We start from the raw sequence: 17957 nt of genomic DNA on the forward strand, positions 1-17957 counted from the left end.
GGTTCATCTTAATCAGAATCCTATCTCTCTCCGTTCTCTGCGCGGGGTACTGACAGCACCTACGTTGATGGCGCTTTGCCTATCGAGGCTTGTAACATCAGAGGTGACTGACGATGATCCCTCCTGGAGTTGTGTCTTTGCACAAGTGCCGTTGGGAGTGTTCTTAGTGGCTTCCTCATCCGAAAGTGGTGAGTCATTTCCAAAGCCAGAAGGAACACTTTCCTGACTGAGCCTCAGCGTTTTTGTCTTTTCCAGGAGAGCGGACAATTCTTCACTGTGTTTGTGAATACTGTCATGCATGACGTCACTGTAATTAAGTATTGAGTCGTCTCCTCCCGAGTTAAAAATCTAGTCCTGTAGCCGGTCCTTGGTCGTTGCTTCCTCAGAAGCAATAGTGTCATTGGTGTTTGTTGGGGGATTTGGTTCGACATGGTCGACATTTTGAAGAATTTCTGTAAAATTGTGCGATTCTGCACAATTCATTCTTCTGTAAACTTATTGGTTCTATTTTTTATGGACACTCAACATTTTTATGATATCGAAATTTTTAAGAGTTTCTGTAAAATTGGTCAGATATGTGAAATTATCAGATAAATACATTAAATGTCTTTCTGACGATGGCGTATGCGATTATTCATCATTCATTCTGCTATAAATTTATTGGTTCTATTCTCTATATGTGAAATTATCAAATAAATGCTTTAAATGTCATTCTGATGTTGGCGTATGCAATTCTGCATCATTCATTCTGCTATAGGCTTATTGGTTCTGATTTTTATGGACAATCAATATTTTTGGTATATCGACATTTTCAAGAATTTCTTTAATATTGCTCAGACATTTAATATTGTTCTGACGATGGTGTAGACAATTTTGCATCATTCTTTCTGCTATAAACTTAATGGTTCTATTATGATATATTTTCTTACATCTATATTTTCAAGAATTTCTGAAAATTGTTCAGACGTGAGGATGTCGACATTTTGAAGGATTTCTGAAAAATTGGTCCGAATGTAAAATTTTAAAATAAATGCATTAAATGTCGTTCTGACGATGGTGTATGCGATTCTGCATCATTCATTCTGCTATAAACTTATTGGTTTCATTTTCTTATGGATAGTCAAATTTTTAAGGATATCGAAATTTTCAAGAATATTTGTAAAATTGTTCAGACACGCGGAATTATCAATTAAAAACGCAAAGTGTTTTAAGTGTCGTTCGATGGCCTATGAGATTCTGCATCATTCATTCTCCTATAAACTCATTAGTTCTATTTCTAATATGTAATATTTTTGGGATATCGACATTATCAAGAATTTCCGTAAAATTGCTCAGACGTGTGGAGTGATCAAATAAATGCATTAAATATTGTTCTGACGATGGTGTATGCGATTCTGCATCATTCATTCTGCTATAAACTTATTAGTTCTATTTTCTTATGGACAGTCAAATTTTTAAGGATATCGACATTTTCAACGATGGCCTATGCGATTCTGCATCGTTCATTCTGCTATAAACTCATTAGTTCTATTTTTTATGGACAATCAAAATTTTTGGGATATCGACATTTTTGAGAATTTCTGTAAAAATGTTCAGATATGTGGATTTATCAAATAAATGCATTAAATACAATTCTGACGATGGAGTATGTGATTCTGCATCAGAGGGCTGCAACGAGTATGAAAAAATGCAATCATACTCGGTTTCTTACATGATTTTTGTTGATTCAGTCGTTTGATTTAATCTGAATGAAATAATCTTTTTCGCATCGCATCGGATCGAATTGAACGCTCAGTTTGAATCACTTCGCTTACAATCAAACATGAGTGTTCGAGAGCGTATGATGAGTTCAGCTACATGAATTGATCGAACACATGAATTGAAGTGAGCAATCACAACTGTGATTTTTTTCTTTCAATCGCGTTTCGAACACAAAGCTTCGATCAATTAATGTTCTCCTACAACTTTTTTGTTTCGCATGAGCAACTCGAATAAGCACGTTACATCTGACCGAATGTTTGAGTTTGATTGTATTTCCACTAACTGTGGTCAAGCCTGCTCAATCGTACTAATTGCAGCTCTCTGGTGAGCACACATTTACATTTTTTTGTGAACAGGTAGAACGTTTTATGATGGTGTTTACAATGTTGCTGTTTTTACTGCTTATTCATCCTGTATCCTATTGCTTTTTAGATGGGACATAATTATGGTCCCTGCTAACATGCAATAACCATTTCTTTTCCAAACGCCCAAGTCCAATGAAACACACCGGGCAGTAAGAAAAAATAAACACTGAACACTTCACATGCCTATTTACATTTTATGAAAAATATACACCATTGTGTAAAGAAAACACTTTTATGCAAAAGTACCTGGATTCAAACGAGTACCACTTTAAACTACAAACTCCAGTAAAATCGGTAGGAGAATGGTTGGAGCTGTTATATGGGGGCCATGCTAAGACGGGAGCCTATATAGACAATTTTATACAACGATTGTAATCTATAGCGAGCCTTTAATAACATAATTTTTAGACAAACGCGTAGAAAAATGCGGTTAAAACCATCAAAATGACGAATATTGGGGGGTACCGTTATACGGGGCTATACGAAAACGTGCTGCTATATGTACAATGCTCCTCCATCGGAGCTACAACCCACACAACAACCTACATATATCACTTTTTAGACAAATCCAATGGAAAGTGTGGCTAAAACCATTAAAATACCGAATGTCGGGATGTACCTTCATATGGGGGCTATAGCTATAACGAGCTACAATACCAATTTTTAGACAAATTGGTGGAAATATGTGGCTAAATCAAATAATGTGAGCTGTATCGTGATTTCAATGAGAAGGACATCGTTAAATCGACTTAGAATTTTATGCGGATCATGAATATCCTCCTTTCCAAGATGAACCATATAAAAAGTGTAGATCATAGTAAAAACTGAATAATAAATAAATCAAATAACGGCAAACCGAAGAAACAAATATAAAAAAATTAAAAAAACTTGTAGACCAGACATTGCATTTAAGGTACATTATTGCACTTAATGCTCTTTACGAACATCTGATCGAACTCTTTCTTTAGATGACAGTTTTTTCCAGTAGTTACATGTATCACTATAGAGTAAACACAATTATTAACTTCGCTAACGCACAACCGGCAAAATGAGCGATCGCATTTATTGTCATTTGAGATCGATTGTCAAAATGATTTCAATCGCCAACTTAATGAACGTTCGCTGTTGTGTGCTCGCGCTCGTTTGTAATGTGTGTGCGAACATTCGTTTGATAAACGTTCGTCTGGTAAAGAATTTATCGCGTTAAAATACAATCGCAAAATAAGCTTAAATGAGAAGATCGTATTTTAATCGTTCGCCAGCGAATTTTTGTGCCCCCTGTAATATTCATTCAACATTTGCTCCTTTCGTTTACTTTTCCAGTAACATGTACTATGTAGCATCATAGTTTGCAACATAATTCGATTTTTTCTGTCTCAAGACGAAAAATTACTAAAAGTAACCACCAACTAACATAAAAACTTATGAAGCTTATGAAAATAATGGTTCACAAATTGCTTTTACATGTATTATTTTCCTCTTTCTTCATCAGCTCAGTTTGCAATTTAGTACTTTCAAGTGCTTTCGCTCTCACTTACTGGATTTTTGGGTAAACAAGAAGCAGTAACAATTTTTATAAATTATCGAGAATCGAACAATACATTTTATGAAAAAGATTTTGTCTTGCTGGATTTTACTAAACCTTTTTATACATTTTTACAGTATTTTTGAGTATGTTGAGTATATGTCTTATGAATGTTATTTCGATTAGCTATTTTATAAACCATATTATTTTCTGCTTTTTTAAATATTGTATTTTTTTCTGCACTAACAAGTAATCGTTTTTGGTAAATTAGATATATTGTGTTAAATATTTGCATTCAAATACCTATTTTTCTTTTTTATTTTAGGAAAAACAAGATTTCATTCAAGCACACAACCTTGCCGGAATTCAAGATATTTCAGCAGATAAGATGAGTGAATTCTATAAATCTTTTTTGGACAAAAACAGAAAGTTACATGTTTTATACAACTTTTCGTGGTATTATAAAAATTTTGAAATTCTAATTTTAGCTCTACAAGTGGAATGTGCAAATATACTTAAAACTTTAAAAAAGGAGGCAAAAAGCAAATGTAATTAATGTATAATTTTACTGTTCAGTTTAATTCTTTAAAACAAATTGTTTGCATACTTGTTTTATTAATCAAAGAATAAAGGAAAAATAAATTAATGTATTTGCGGGGATCACTTCTTACCCTTGTTAAGAAGCGCCGTTCCATTCATGGTGAATAGGAGAGATGAATCAGAAGTCCAAAAGTGAGTAGTAAGCAATACTTATGCTTATATACTATAATCGAATCGAGAATCGAGATTTGTGGAAATGTTATAATGTATATATATATATATATATATATATATATATATATATATATATATATATATATATATATATATATATATATATATATATATATATATATATATATATATATATATATATATATATATATATATATATATAATATATATATATATATATAACTCATCAGATAATATGTAATATTTTTGGGATATCGTCACTATCAAGAATTTCTGTAAAATTGCTCAGACATGTGGAGTGATCAAATAAATGCATTAAATATTGTTCTGACGATGGTGTAGGCGATTCTGCATCATTCTTTCTGCTATAAACTTATTGGTTCTATTGTGATCTATTTTCTTAAATCGATATTTTCATTTCAAGAATTTCTGTAAAATTGTTCAGACGTGTGGATGTCGACATTTTCAAGGATTCCTGAAAAATTGGTCCGAATATAAAGTTTTAAAATAAATGCATAAAATGTCGTTCTGGCGATCGTGTAAGCGATTCTGCATCATTCATTCTGCTATAAACTTATTGGTTTCATTTTCTTATGGATAGTCAAATTTTTAGGGATATCGACATTTTCAAGAATTTTTGTAAAATTGTTCAGACGCGTGGAATTATCAAATAAATGCATTAAGTGTCGTTCGATGGCCTATGAGATTCTGCATCATTCATTCTGCTATAAACTCATTAGTTCTATTTTTTACGGACAATCAACATTTTCGGGATATCGACATTTTCGAGAATTTCTGTAAAATTGTTCGGACATGTGGATTTATCAAATACATGCATTAAATGTAATTCTGACGATGGCGTATGTGATTCTGCATCAGAGGGCAGATCAAATCAAATAATGTGAGCTGTATCGTGATTTCATTGAGAAGGACATCGTTAAATCGACTTAGAATTTTATGCTGATCCTGAATATCCTCCTTTCCAAGATGGATGATATGAAAAAGTGTAGATCATAGTAAAAACTGAATAATAAATAAATCAAATAACGGCAAACCGAAGAAACAAATATAAAAAATAAAAAAAAACTTGTAGACCAGACATTACAGCGCAAGTCTCGCTGGAAGTGTTCTTGGTGGCTTTTTGAAATGACTTACCACTTTGAGACGAGGAAATGACCGTGATGTCAAGTTCCTCATCCGAAAGTGGTGAGTCATCTCCAAAGCCAGAAGGAATAATCATGGGCACTCGGATATTTGTTCCGAGACTCTCCCCCCGGTACCGCTGAGTTGTCCGCGACTGATTATTTATTCGCAGCTGCCCAATATATCTATTGGGCGTTCCACTATCCGCAATCTGTGGACGCGTCCGGTAGCAACCAACTATGCTTCCGAAATCGGCCGGAAAATTTTCGCGTAGCATCTTGCATCAATTGCACTTTAATAGGAGGACCTTTGAACTTACCCGCTATATCACTGAATATATCTTTATGTTTGGCTAATAGCAGCTGTAGTCGTTGCCGTTGATGTTCAGAAAGTACGTGTTTTTTACTGCTATAGATGCTTTCTTCTCTCCTGTCGCTGCTGATAACTCCGTCCCCGTTGATGCTTCTATTGGGTCTTGGAACAATTTGGCAAAATTTACTTCTCGAGCAAAATGTGCGATCCGCTCACGGCCACATTATGTGTCTGGCCATTAACTGCGTATAAGTTCAGCCTACGACTGGTTCTGCCCAAAGACACATTAGGCACGGTACTTCTATGCACGTAATCTTGTGTCCCGTAAAACTTGAAAATCGCCGGTCCGCTTTCTTTAACACTGGTGACTGCTTTATGTCCTTTAAATTATCCAAGCTAATAATACTGTAAGGAGCAACCAGTTTCTAGTTCCATATCCACCTTCTGGCCGTCTATCTTCATTGTGACCATTTTCCGATCGAATGGCCCTTTTGTTCTGACTGTTGCAATCTGAGACGTATGTGCCTCCTCGCCCTCATCTGACAACAACGACTACTCTATCTGCTTTATATTTGACTTGCACACTTTACTTATGTGGCCTACCTTGCCGTACGTGTCGATCACTGCCGACTTCTGCTACACACCATTTTTCATCTTGACAGGTGTAAATCCCAACTTGCATGTTGGTTTTGTAGTAATATTCTCACCTGTATTTACTACACCCGTTGATAATTGAGTTAACTGCTTTGCCGTGGCACACTCATATGCCTCCGCAAAACTTTCTGGTTGCTTAGCAATAATCCCGTCACAAATATTGCGGGATTTCACTCCAAATATCATCTGCTCAATCAGCATCTTATCCAGTAAAAAAATTTGCCAACTATTCCCCTACATCTTGGTGTATCTGTCGAAATCTGAAACTTTCCGCATAAATGATTCTCCTCTCGTCGAAATGATTTATCAATGTTGTTTTGATTTCTTCATATTTCATCGTGGCCGCGATTTTTGAACAGCCTCCGTCGCAGCCGTACGAATTGCATTTGCCAAGGAAGAAAAAACTGCATTGAACTGCTCCTGGTTCATCGTGCCTGTCCACTTTTGACACCAATATTGTATACTCAGTTTTAATGTAATTCAGTTTATTTCATTAAGAAAGATTGTGATGTAAAGAGTAAACTATGAACTAATAACAAAAGAATATGGAATTGAGAATGTTAGTTAAAAAAGGGCAATCTGGCAGATAAAATAAAAGTGATGTCAATATCGAGTTAACATATAAAATAATATTCAAATTCGAAACTTGAAAACAAAACAAATCTGTAAAAAATTTAGCTAAAATCATCAAAATACCGAATATAGGGAGGTACCATTATATGACGGCCATACCAAAACGTGGACCGGCACAGACAATTTTCTGTCATAGGCTGTAGTATCCATTACGAACTTCACACACCAAATTTGAAACAATTCCGGTGAATAATGTCGCAAAAATCATCAAAATACCGAATACCGGGAGGTACCGTTATATGGGATAGACAATTTTCTGTCATAGGCTGTAGTATCCATTACGAACTTCACACACCAAATTTGAAACAATTTCGGTGAATAATGTCGCTAAAATCATAAAAATATCGAATATCGAAAGGTACCGTTATATGGGCTATACGAAGACGTGGACCTGCACATACAATTTTCTGTCATAGACTGTAGTATCCATTACGACCTTCAAATGCCAAATTTGATGCAATTCCGGTGAATAATGTCGCTAAAATCATCAAAGTATCGATAGGTACCGTTATATGGGGGCTGTACGAAGACGTGGACCTGCACAATTTTTTTTGTCAGAGGCTGTAATATCCATTACGAAATTTAAATAAATTCCGGTGAATAATGTCGCTAAGACAATCAAAATACAGAATATCGTGCGGTGCCGGTACATAGGGGATATACGAAGGTGTGGACCTGCACGGACAATTTTCTGTCATAGGCTGTAGTATCCATTACGAACTTCAAACATCAAATATGAAACATTTCTGGTGAATAATGAAGCTTAAATCTCCAAAATAAATAAAAATTATAATTTTTGAACCTACATCATTTCGTGCGGAAGCTAGAGTGATTTCCACAGATGGACAGGCGGATACATGGACGGACATCGCTAAGTCGTCATGTATGTTTCAAGGTGTTACAAACGGAATGGCATACTTAATATACCCTGTAACAACAATGACATCTTCCTGACTTATCACATTAACAATAGCAACATGTAGTTTTCGCATTTATTGTCGATGTCAATTGATCGCTATTTCCATTAGATTCGTAATTTAGTACGTCCTTTCATGTTTTTTGCTTTATCATTATCACACAAATACTTTTTCCTTTTATGCATACTTAGTACATACACATATACATTATAAAACTTAATAAAGCAAGAGTTTTGACTCTTCCCAAGAGGGTTTATATTTGTTTCGCTTTTCTGGAGACCCAATCGCAGGATTCTGAGTAACGACTAGGACATCCTCTGAGCTATTGAGCTAATACGTCCATATAATGAGACTCAGTATAAGATTGTATATTTGCCTCTTGGAAATTTCCTCTCTATAGACCACATAAAGTTTGATTTACTTAATATTTAGGAGAGCTCGTTTGTTGATGGATCTTACTTTTGCTTGTCATTTTTTTCCAAGGGACGAGAGTTTATTTGAAGACTTATTTTCTTACATCGTGTGGGGGCACCTATATGATATCGCTTTTGGGGGTGTTTACATTATATCCAAATTTATGTTAGGCAAATTTTTTGCGTCAATTCTTTGTTTATAGGAGAGTGGGGTAAGGAGAATGGAAAAAAATGGCTCGTGCTGGCAATTCGATTATAAATTAGAAAGGGCAATGATAAAAAAGTAAGTTGCTGAAATAATCGCCCTGCATAAATGCAAGAGGCAAGTTCAAAGAGTAATATAAAAATTAACACAAGTAAACTCGTCTAGTATAGGTTAGGTTTTAGGATGCGCAGTTGTATGAACAACCACTTCACTCGGAGATCTGCTGATCCATTGTGTATCCTAGTTTGGATGCGATCAGCGTGTCGTCTTTAACCATTTTAAGCTACTGGCTAATTGAAGCATAACTGCTGACTCGGTTTTGGAAAAAAGAGGGCAAGTCGGGCAGAATTTGCTTACCCGTTAGCCTATATTGGCCTCCAAAAATAGTTGCACAGTGGCAGAGTAGTTGCTCCACCGTCTCGGTTTCCTTCTCGTCCTGACAAAGCCTGCAGTATACAGTGTCGTCGCCCCCACTTGGAAGTCACAGCCCTTATATTGCAGTGACCTATAATTAGACCCACCAGAAGCTTTAGGTCAGATTTCGTCAAGGGAATGAGTGACCCTGATCTACGTTCGGAGATCACCGGCCATATTTTCTTAGAGACATTACATCTCCTTCCAGTCAGCCAATTCAGATTAAATCTCCCAGTGCAATGTTTGTGTCGTACTTGAAAGAAGTGACATAAGGGCCGCTTTGCTTAGCTCACAATCTCTAGATTTACTGACTCAGATTCGCGTCTGGCCAATTTATCGCCTCCTCCACCTCCTTCATTGACAATGACCAGGGACCAACAGAGTTTGACAGAAGACTTAAACTTTTTAATTTAATTAGAGGATCACCAAATACTCAAGCATTCACAGAAGACCACAATTCACGTTCCACTTTCCATCTTTGAAACATCGGTATAGACGGATATACCGTTAAAAGGTGGGGTGTCACGGGTCCAGATGTCCCATTTGGGTATATGGATATCCAGTGATTCGAAACTATGCCTAGGTGATATATAATCACTGGTTATATTCCGACCTTCTATGTTCTCCACATTCTTAAGAATGACAGGACACTCTGCAGGGACTGCATCCGCCATTGACCTAGCTGACAGCATGTTCCTCTACAAAAAGGGTTTTAAGTTGAGTCGATGATTGGGATGTCGAGTGCAGATTGGGGTGTGCTCCTTAACGCACCTGTAATTAGTAACGATTCTACGCTTTGGACCTTATAAATACTTTTGCTAAAGGTATTTTTGGCTAAAGATTGCTACCTCTTCATAATTAAGAATTGGACGAACTGATTCATATAGCAATTTGATTATATGCGGCATAAGTCCCCAGCTCTTCCATATGGATTTTTTGTAAGAATAAAGTGCGATTAAGCCCTATCATCGCCCGCTCCTCAATATTCCTTTTTCAATTTAATTTTTTGTCAAGGACGTTACCGATACTTCCATTGAAAAGCTTAACCTAACTCTATCCAGCAAAAGTAACGAAAAATCTGGGATTTCCGGTTTCCTTGTAAAAAGTGCAAGCACAGTTTTGAATTGGTTCACACCGAGTCCGTAACATCGTTCCCATCTAGAATGTTTATAACGAGCTCCCTGCCACGACTTCTGTTCTGTCAAGATCTTTTAGTATGTCGTTTATCACCAGAAGCCTGAGTAATGGTGTCTGAACACCTCCCTGTGGGGTACTCCAAGTAACCGATTTTCTAATAGAGAACACCCCGATTCTTGTGTTGATGATTCTGCTACTGAGCATAACATCAATCCACTCAATTAGGAGTGGTGGTATACCAAGTTTTGTAAGGGAACCATGAATTGCCTCAAGTGTGACATTTTTGAATGCCCCTTCTATGTCAAGAAAGGCTGCCAAAGTGAATCACAATTCATTCAGATTCTTCTCCACAAAACTCACGATGTCATGCTGCGATGTTTCAACAGATTTACCTTTCGTGTAGGCATGTTGAGCAGTGCTTATCGAGATCAAAGGTAGATATTATCTCAACATCTATTAGTCTCTTCAGTATTTTCAATAGAAAATAGTAATAGTAAAACAGTAAAGACAAGCTCTTTCAGTCAATCTTCGAATAGCAGCCATCGGCTGCAGCTGATTTTACCCTCCGGTTCAGCCTTGTCGATGATTGCTACTCGAAGATTGACCGGGTATATGGTGGTATACCAAGTTTTGTAAGGGAACCATGAATTGCGTGAGATTTTTGAATGTCCCTTCTATGTCAAGAAAGGCTTCCAAAGTGAATCAAAATTCATTCAGATTCTTCCCTCATGCTGCGCTGTTTCAACAGATTTGCCTTTCATGTAGGTATGTTGAGCAGTGCTTATCGAGGTCAAAGGTAAATATGATCTCAATATCTATTAGTCTCCTCAGAGTTTTCAATAGAAAATACGAAAGACTGGAGGGAGTAGAGAAGCTGTTCACGGCGCTGGGAAAGAAAGGGGCAATCTCATCGTTGGATCCGATGCCAACGTCCACCAACGAATGCAATCCCACGGGTTCTACGATCCAGTATGTACATGTACATGTTTGCGAGACTACAGTGAATGATAGGACAGTGATGATAGGATCTCAGTCACTTTCAACGAAGTAATGGTGACTGATCCGAAGAGGTGCGCGGAGTATTTCAACCGACAATATGTCAAGCACCCCGAGAGCGACAGGGCGAAGCGAAGAGTACTACGTCGTATCAGATCTCTTCCCACCGAGGACGAACCACCACAGTTTACGATGGTTGATGTTGCAAATGTCATCCGGGGCCCAGACGGAATTTCAGTGGTAATGTTGAAACAGCTGGATACGCCGGGAGTCGAGTACCTAACGAAAGTTCTCAATATGTCGCCCACATAGTGCCCGAACCTGGAAAATGGGCCGGGTGGTCCCGCTACCGAAGCCAGGTAAGGATGCCAGTAAAGGCGAATCGTACAGGCCGATTTCGCTTTTGTCGCCAGTAGCTAAGACTCTTGAGGCTTTACTCCACACCAGCATTAGAGGAAGCTATCCAGTTGCCAACCATCAGCACGAAATTCGTGTACAACATAGTATCACAACAGCATTACACGTCATTTCCACACATATTAGTAGAGGATTGAACCATAACAAGCCGTGTGACAGAACAGTGTTAGTAGCCCTTGGCCTATCAAAGGCATTTGATACGGTCAATCATGCTATACTGTTTGAGGACGTGCGGAGAACCACCCTCCGGCCAAGTTTAAAACGTTGGATAATCAACTATATGTGGACGCCAGTCGTACGTGGAATTCCGGAACAAGAAGTCCAAAGCCCGTAGAGTGAAACAGGGAGTTCCCCCAGGTGGGGTAATATCTCCGGAAGTGTTTAACCTATACCTTTCCGGAATTCCTTGTATTCGTTTGCGGATGATTGTACGATCATGGCGTCGAGCCCAGTGGGCGATGACATATGTATAAGGTTGTACTCCTATCTCTCGAAGCTTGCCGCATACTTCCACGCGAGGAATATGAGAATATCCACCTCGAAATCAACGGGCACACTCTTTACCACATGGTCTGCGAAAATGAGAAGACAGCAGAGTGTGCAGGTCGAGGGAATTTAATACAGACCACGAACTACCCCAAGATTCTAGGGGTCACATTCGCGACAAGATGAAAAGCAGGAAGAAGATCCTCAAAGCGCCAGCCGGTAGCACTTGGGGTGTGGGCAAGGAAACCTTGTTGACCTCTTATAACGCGATAGGTCGGCCTGTGGTCAGCTTTGCGGCTCCAGCGTGGCCCGCGAACTTTAGTGCTAAGCAGTGGAAGCACATCCGGACATGCCAGAACGCTGCCCTGAGAACTGCGACAGGGTGCCTTCTACATGAGGAGGCGAAAGTCCTTCCCTTATGCTTTCGTTGCAGTACCTGCTTGGCTGTTACCATGAGAGTCATCCCAACCATCATATGGTGGATACAACTTCCCCACGCAGGCGTGGCATTAAGGACATACACGATCTAGAGAGGGAGGTCAAACGTTATAAGAGAGAACCTTTAGATCAAGAAGCCTATCAGACAGGTCTGAGTAGCATTTATACCGATGCAGTCGCGGGTGCTATTAGCAGTTACAAAATTAATGCCGAAACACTTACATGTACTACTGCTACAACAACAACCAACGAATGCGATTATGCATCATTCATTCTGCTATAAACTTAATGGTTTTATTTTTTATGAACTGTCAAAATTTTTGAAATATCCACTTCTACTTCGTGGCCAGGTGGGTCAGGTCCCTCATACGGTAGGTAGAGAGAAAGGAAAATGAGAACCCTCCAGGATTTAGATTCCATTCTCGCCACCGTAACGTCTCCTCCATTGTAGTTGCTAAGGAGATAAGATTTAAACTACTTTTGGCAACAATACACATCCTTATCTTATCACCATTGGAGACCGCGTAAGAGACGTACTGCCACTCCCTAGTCCAGTTACCCTATTATTGTATATACAGGGTTCCTGAACCAGTGCTATGTCTACTTCAGCTTTCGTGAGGGATAGGAGGAGTTCGGCAGCAGCTGATGCAGATAAATCTGCATGATGCTAAGTAGCTGCTGTTTTCTTCCTCGTAATGCAACGGCGTTAGCCGAAAACGGATCCAGTCGGCGCCGAAATGCAATTTTCCCACACGAGCTTGAAGGTACTCCTGGCCATCCGTATCCATAGATACTTTGATGACCAGGCACCCTCCTTCAGTGCTTGAACTGACAAGACGCCAGTTGTCTGTTCTGAGGTTAGAGTTTTGCTCGCCCAGTATTGTCAGGATGCGTGCTGGATCCACAGATGGTGGTGGCACCCAAGCTGTCAATACCTTACGGCAGGGGATGTCCTTTAAGGTCACCTCTCCACTAAAGACAAGCTCCCTCAGTCGATCTTCGAATAGCAGCCATCGGCTGCAGCTAATTTTACCTTCCGGTTCAGCCTTGTCGATGATTGCTACTCGAAGATTGACCTGGTATATGGTTTGAGAACACTTGCTCTTCCGCCCTGTTTGGCTTGCCGGTTGTGACTTGACCTCCGCCTTGTGGACCGACTTGCTGACGGACGGAGTGGAAGTTGTAGGTGTAGGCTGAGAAGCCGGGGCCGTAGATGCCTTCATGGCCTCAGGGTGTGGTTCCTCCGTAGACCGACCTCTCTGAGCGTGAAGAGTTGTCAGCTTCCTTTGGAGCTGGCAAGGCTGCGGCTATCACGGGCTCTGGTTTCTTGACCTTCCTGTTTCTGCGCTTCTTGGCAGGTGGGTTTGACCCAGCAGGGTCAGCACTAACCACCACCGCGTGAACATCTACCGGAGTTGTTGATAGCAGATGGTAAGAGAGCTAGAAGAACCTGATTAAGAGAACAGCTTGGTAAATGCGGGTGATTCTTTTCGAACTTTGCAATTACTTTGATGTTCATCTTAATCAGAATCCACTCTCTCTCCGTTCTCTGCGCGGGGTACTGACAGCACCTACGTTGATGGCGCTTGCCTATCGAGGCTTGTAACATCAGAGGTGACTGACGATGATCCCTCCTGGAGTTGTGACTCTGCACAAGTCCCGTTGGGAGTGTTCTTAGTGGCTTCCTCATCCGAAAGTGGTGAGTCATTTCCAAAGCCAGAAGGAACACTTTCCTGACTGAGCCTCAGCGTTTTTGTCTTTCCCAGGAGAGCGGACAATTCTTTACTGTGTTTGTGAATACTGTCATGCATGACGTCACTGTAATTAAGTATTGAGTCGGCTCCTCCCGAGTTAAAAATCGAGTCCTGTAGCCGGTCCTTGGTCGTTGCTTCCTCAGAAGCAATAGTGTCATTGGTGTTTGTTGGGGGATTTGGTTCGACATGGTCGACATTTTGAAGAATTTCTGTAAAATTGATTGATTGATTGATTCTGTACAATTCATTCTTCTGTAAACCTATTGGTTCTATTTTTTATGATATCGAAATTTTCAAGAGTTTCTGTAAAATTGGTCAGATATGTGAAATTATCAGATAAATACATTAAATGTCTTTCTGACGATGGCGTATGCGATTATTCATCATTCATTCTGCTATAAATTTATTGGTTCTATTCTCTATTTTCATGCAAAAGTACCTGGATTCAAACGTGGAACTCCAGTAAAATCGGTAGGAGAATGGTTGGAGCTGTTATATGGGGGCTATGCTAAGACGGGAGCCTATATAGACAATTTTATCCAACGATTGTAATCTATCGCGAGCCTGAAATATCATAATTTTTAGACAAACGCGTAGAAAAATGCGGTTAAAACCATCAAAATGACGAATATCGGGGGGTACCGGTATACAGGGCCATACGAAAACGTGCTGCTATCCATCGGAGCTAGAACCCACACAACAACCTACATATACCAATTTGTAGACAAATCCAATGGAAAGTGTGGATAAAACCATTAAAATACCGAAAGTCGGGATGTACCTTCATATGGGGGCTTGAAACGTGCTGATTTCATCACGTACATTTATACAAACAATGAGAACAACAACAGCGGCCACTGCAAGTGCGACGCTAACAGCACCAACCAACCACCATTACCATGCACACACGACTCGGTCATACGCAGTCAACAAGGCGACAACAGCACTAGCCAACAAACGCAGCATTCATTGGGCGCGTGGTGAACAAAGTAGTTTTCGGTGGTGTGCTGCTCACAGCGTAAGGCTAAAAATTCGCAATGACTTGGTAGAACCGGTCACATATAGTGTTCAGTTTGAGGTGCGATGAGGAAGGCTCGCTACTGCAGGAGCTTGCCAAAGAGTAGCTAGTGATTTTTCTAAAGATCAACGGCCGTCCTCCGACTAATAAAAGCATTAGTCGGGAATACTTTTCCAAGACTGGCTCTCATTAATTTGAGTGGCTGGTAATTCATTTACACAGGAGTCTCGGCTCGCTGTTCCACAGGAACTTCGGTTCGCTGTTCCACAGGAGTTTCGGTTCGCTGTTCCACAGGAGCTTCGGCTCGCTGTTCCACGGAAACTTCGGTTCGCTGTTCTACAGGAGTTTCGGCTCGCTGTTCCACAGGAACATCGGTTCGTTGTTCCACAGGAGTTTCGGCTCGCTGTTCCACAGGAGTTTCGGCTCGCTGTTCCACAGGAACTTCGGTTCGCTGTTCCGTATAATAGTCAAACGTTGGTAGTGGAGTAGACGTAGTTAGAGAATCGTAGCTAGACTAGTTACCTCGCCCCTGTAGCCGACCCGAATAAAAAGAACCCGAGCTGCCGAACGAGCCACGATCCATCTACACAGCGTAACGCATCGGTTGCTGAATCTACCCTCAACGAGCTGCCGAACACGTACGAATGTCAATCCGCTCACGAAGACCTGGACAGCTGCTCCCGATTACCTTCTAATCGTCAACAACCCTCATCACACGAACACCAATATCGTAATTCCTGATCGTCGACAACCGACGACCACAAGTTCCCGATTACCTTCAAATCGACAACGACCATGAGTTCCCGATTACCGTCAACAGAACGCATCACCCGAACACAATCATCATAATTCCTGATCGTCGACAACCGACGACCACAAGTTCCCGATTACCTTCTAATCGTCAACAACCCTCATCACCTGAACACCAACATCGTAATTCCTGATCGTCGACAACCGACGACCACAAGTTCCCGATTAGCTTCAAATCGTCAACGACCATGAGTTCCCTATTACCGTCAACAGAACGCATCACCCGAACACAATCATCGTAATTCCTGATCGTCGACAACCGACGACCACAAGTTCCCGATTACCTTCAAATCGTCAACAACAGTTATCACCCGAACACAATCGTCGTAATTCCCGATCGTCGACAACCGAAGACTACAAGTTTCCGATTACCGTCAAATCGTCAACAGAACGTATCACCCAAACACAATCATCGTAATTCCTGATCGTCGACAACCGACGACCACAAGTTCCCGATTACCTTCAAATCGTCAACGACCATAAGTTTCCAATTACCGTTAAATCGTCAACAGAACGCATCACCCGAACACAATCATCGTAATTCCTGATCGTCGACAACTGACGAACACAAGTTCCCGATTACCTTCGAATCGTCAACGTAAGCGTCACCCGAACGCAACACCGTAATTCCCGTAATCAACCACCCGAGTATTCATTGTGTGCACCCGACGTCATCGTTCTCGAGTCGTACACCCTCCTGCATACGATACGAGTTAGCATCGAATCCCCGATCATCAACTAAGCACCAGTACCTTGAAATCACGAACATCTCCGAAGTCCATTTGCCATCCTATATTCCATATTTATCTTATCGTATTTCAACCCGAGTAGATTGTAATTTAGAATTAAAGATCAATAAAACATCCGATTTTTACCCCCAGGAAAGGGAGAAATCTACTCTTATTATTTCATAAGATTTAGTGGGTCCTTATGGAGACCCTGGATACAGCTGATCTTACCTCAGCCGACGAGAAAATCACGTTACAGGCTATACCTATAACGAGCTACAAATTCCAATTTTTAGACAAATTGGTGGAAATATGTGGCTAAAACTATTAAAATACTGAATGTCTGCAGGTACCATTATATGGGGGCTATACGAAAACGTGGACCTATATGTACAATGTTCCGCCACTAGAGCTAGAACCCATAACGAACTACAAATAAAATTTGTAGAGAAATCGGTGGAAATATGTGGCTAAAACCATAAAAATACCGAATGTTGGGATGTACCTTCATATGGGGGCTATACCTATAACGAGCTACAAATACCAATTTTTAGACAAATTGGTGGAAATATGTGGCTAAATCAAATAATGTGAGCTGTATCGTGATTTCATTGAGACGGACAACGTTAAATCGACTTAGAATTTTATGCTGATTATGCATATATATATTTTATGGGGTCTATGACGAATATTTAAAGGTTTTACAAGCGGAATGGCAAATTTAATATACCATCCTTTCCAAGATGGACGATATAGAAAAGTGTAGATCATAGTAAATACTGAATAATAAATTATTCAAATAACGGCAAACCGAAGAAACAAATATAAAACAAGTAAAAAACATTAAGTTCGGCCGGGCCAAACTTTTAATACCCTCCACCTTAGGGTAAAGGAAACATTAGAAGAAATGTGGCAAAAACCATTAAAATGCCGAATATCGGGAGGTATATGGGGGCTCTACCAAATCGTGGACCTACACATGCAAGGTTCCGCCAACGGAGCTAGAACCCATTATGACCTACAAATACCAATTTTCAGACAAATACGTGAAAAAAGGGGCAAAAATCGTCAAATTACCGAATATCGGGAGGTACCG

At 39.9% G+C, this 17957-nt stretch overlaps 1 long non-coding RNA gene across 1 annotated transcript; it reads left to right on the plus strand.

Moving 5' to 3' along the window:
* The first annotated feature begins 4218 nt into the window (after positions 1-4218).
* On the plus strand, positions 4219-17026 carry LOC131802648 (uncharacterized). Its single transcript, XR_009342315.1, has 2 exons — positions 4219-4383; positions 14742-17026. It is a non-coding gene; the product is annotated as an uncharacterized LOC131802648 (long non-coding RNA).
* Positions 17027-17957: the final 931 nt, after the last annotated feature.

Source organism: Musca domestica, unplaced genomic scaffold (genome assembly GCF_030504385.1).
Source record: "Musca domestica strain aabys unplaced genomic scaffold, Musca_domestica.polishedcontigs.V.1.1 22, whole genome shotgun sequence".
NCBI lineage: Eukaryota > Metazoa > Arthropoda > Insecta > Diptera > Muscidae > Musca > Musca domestica.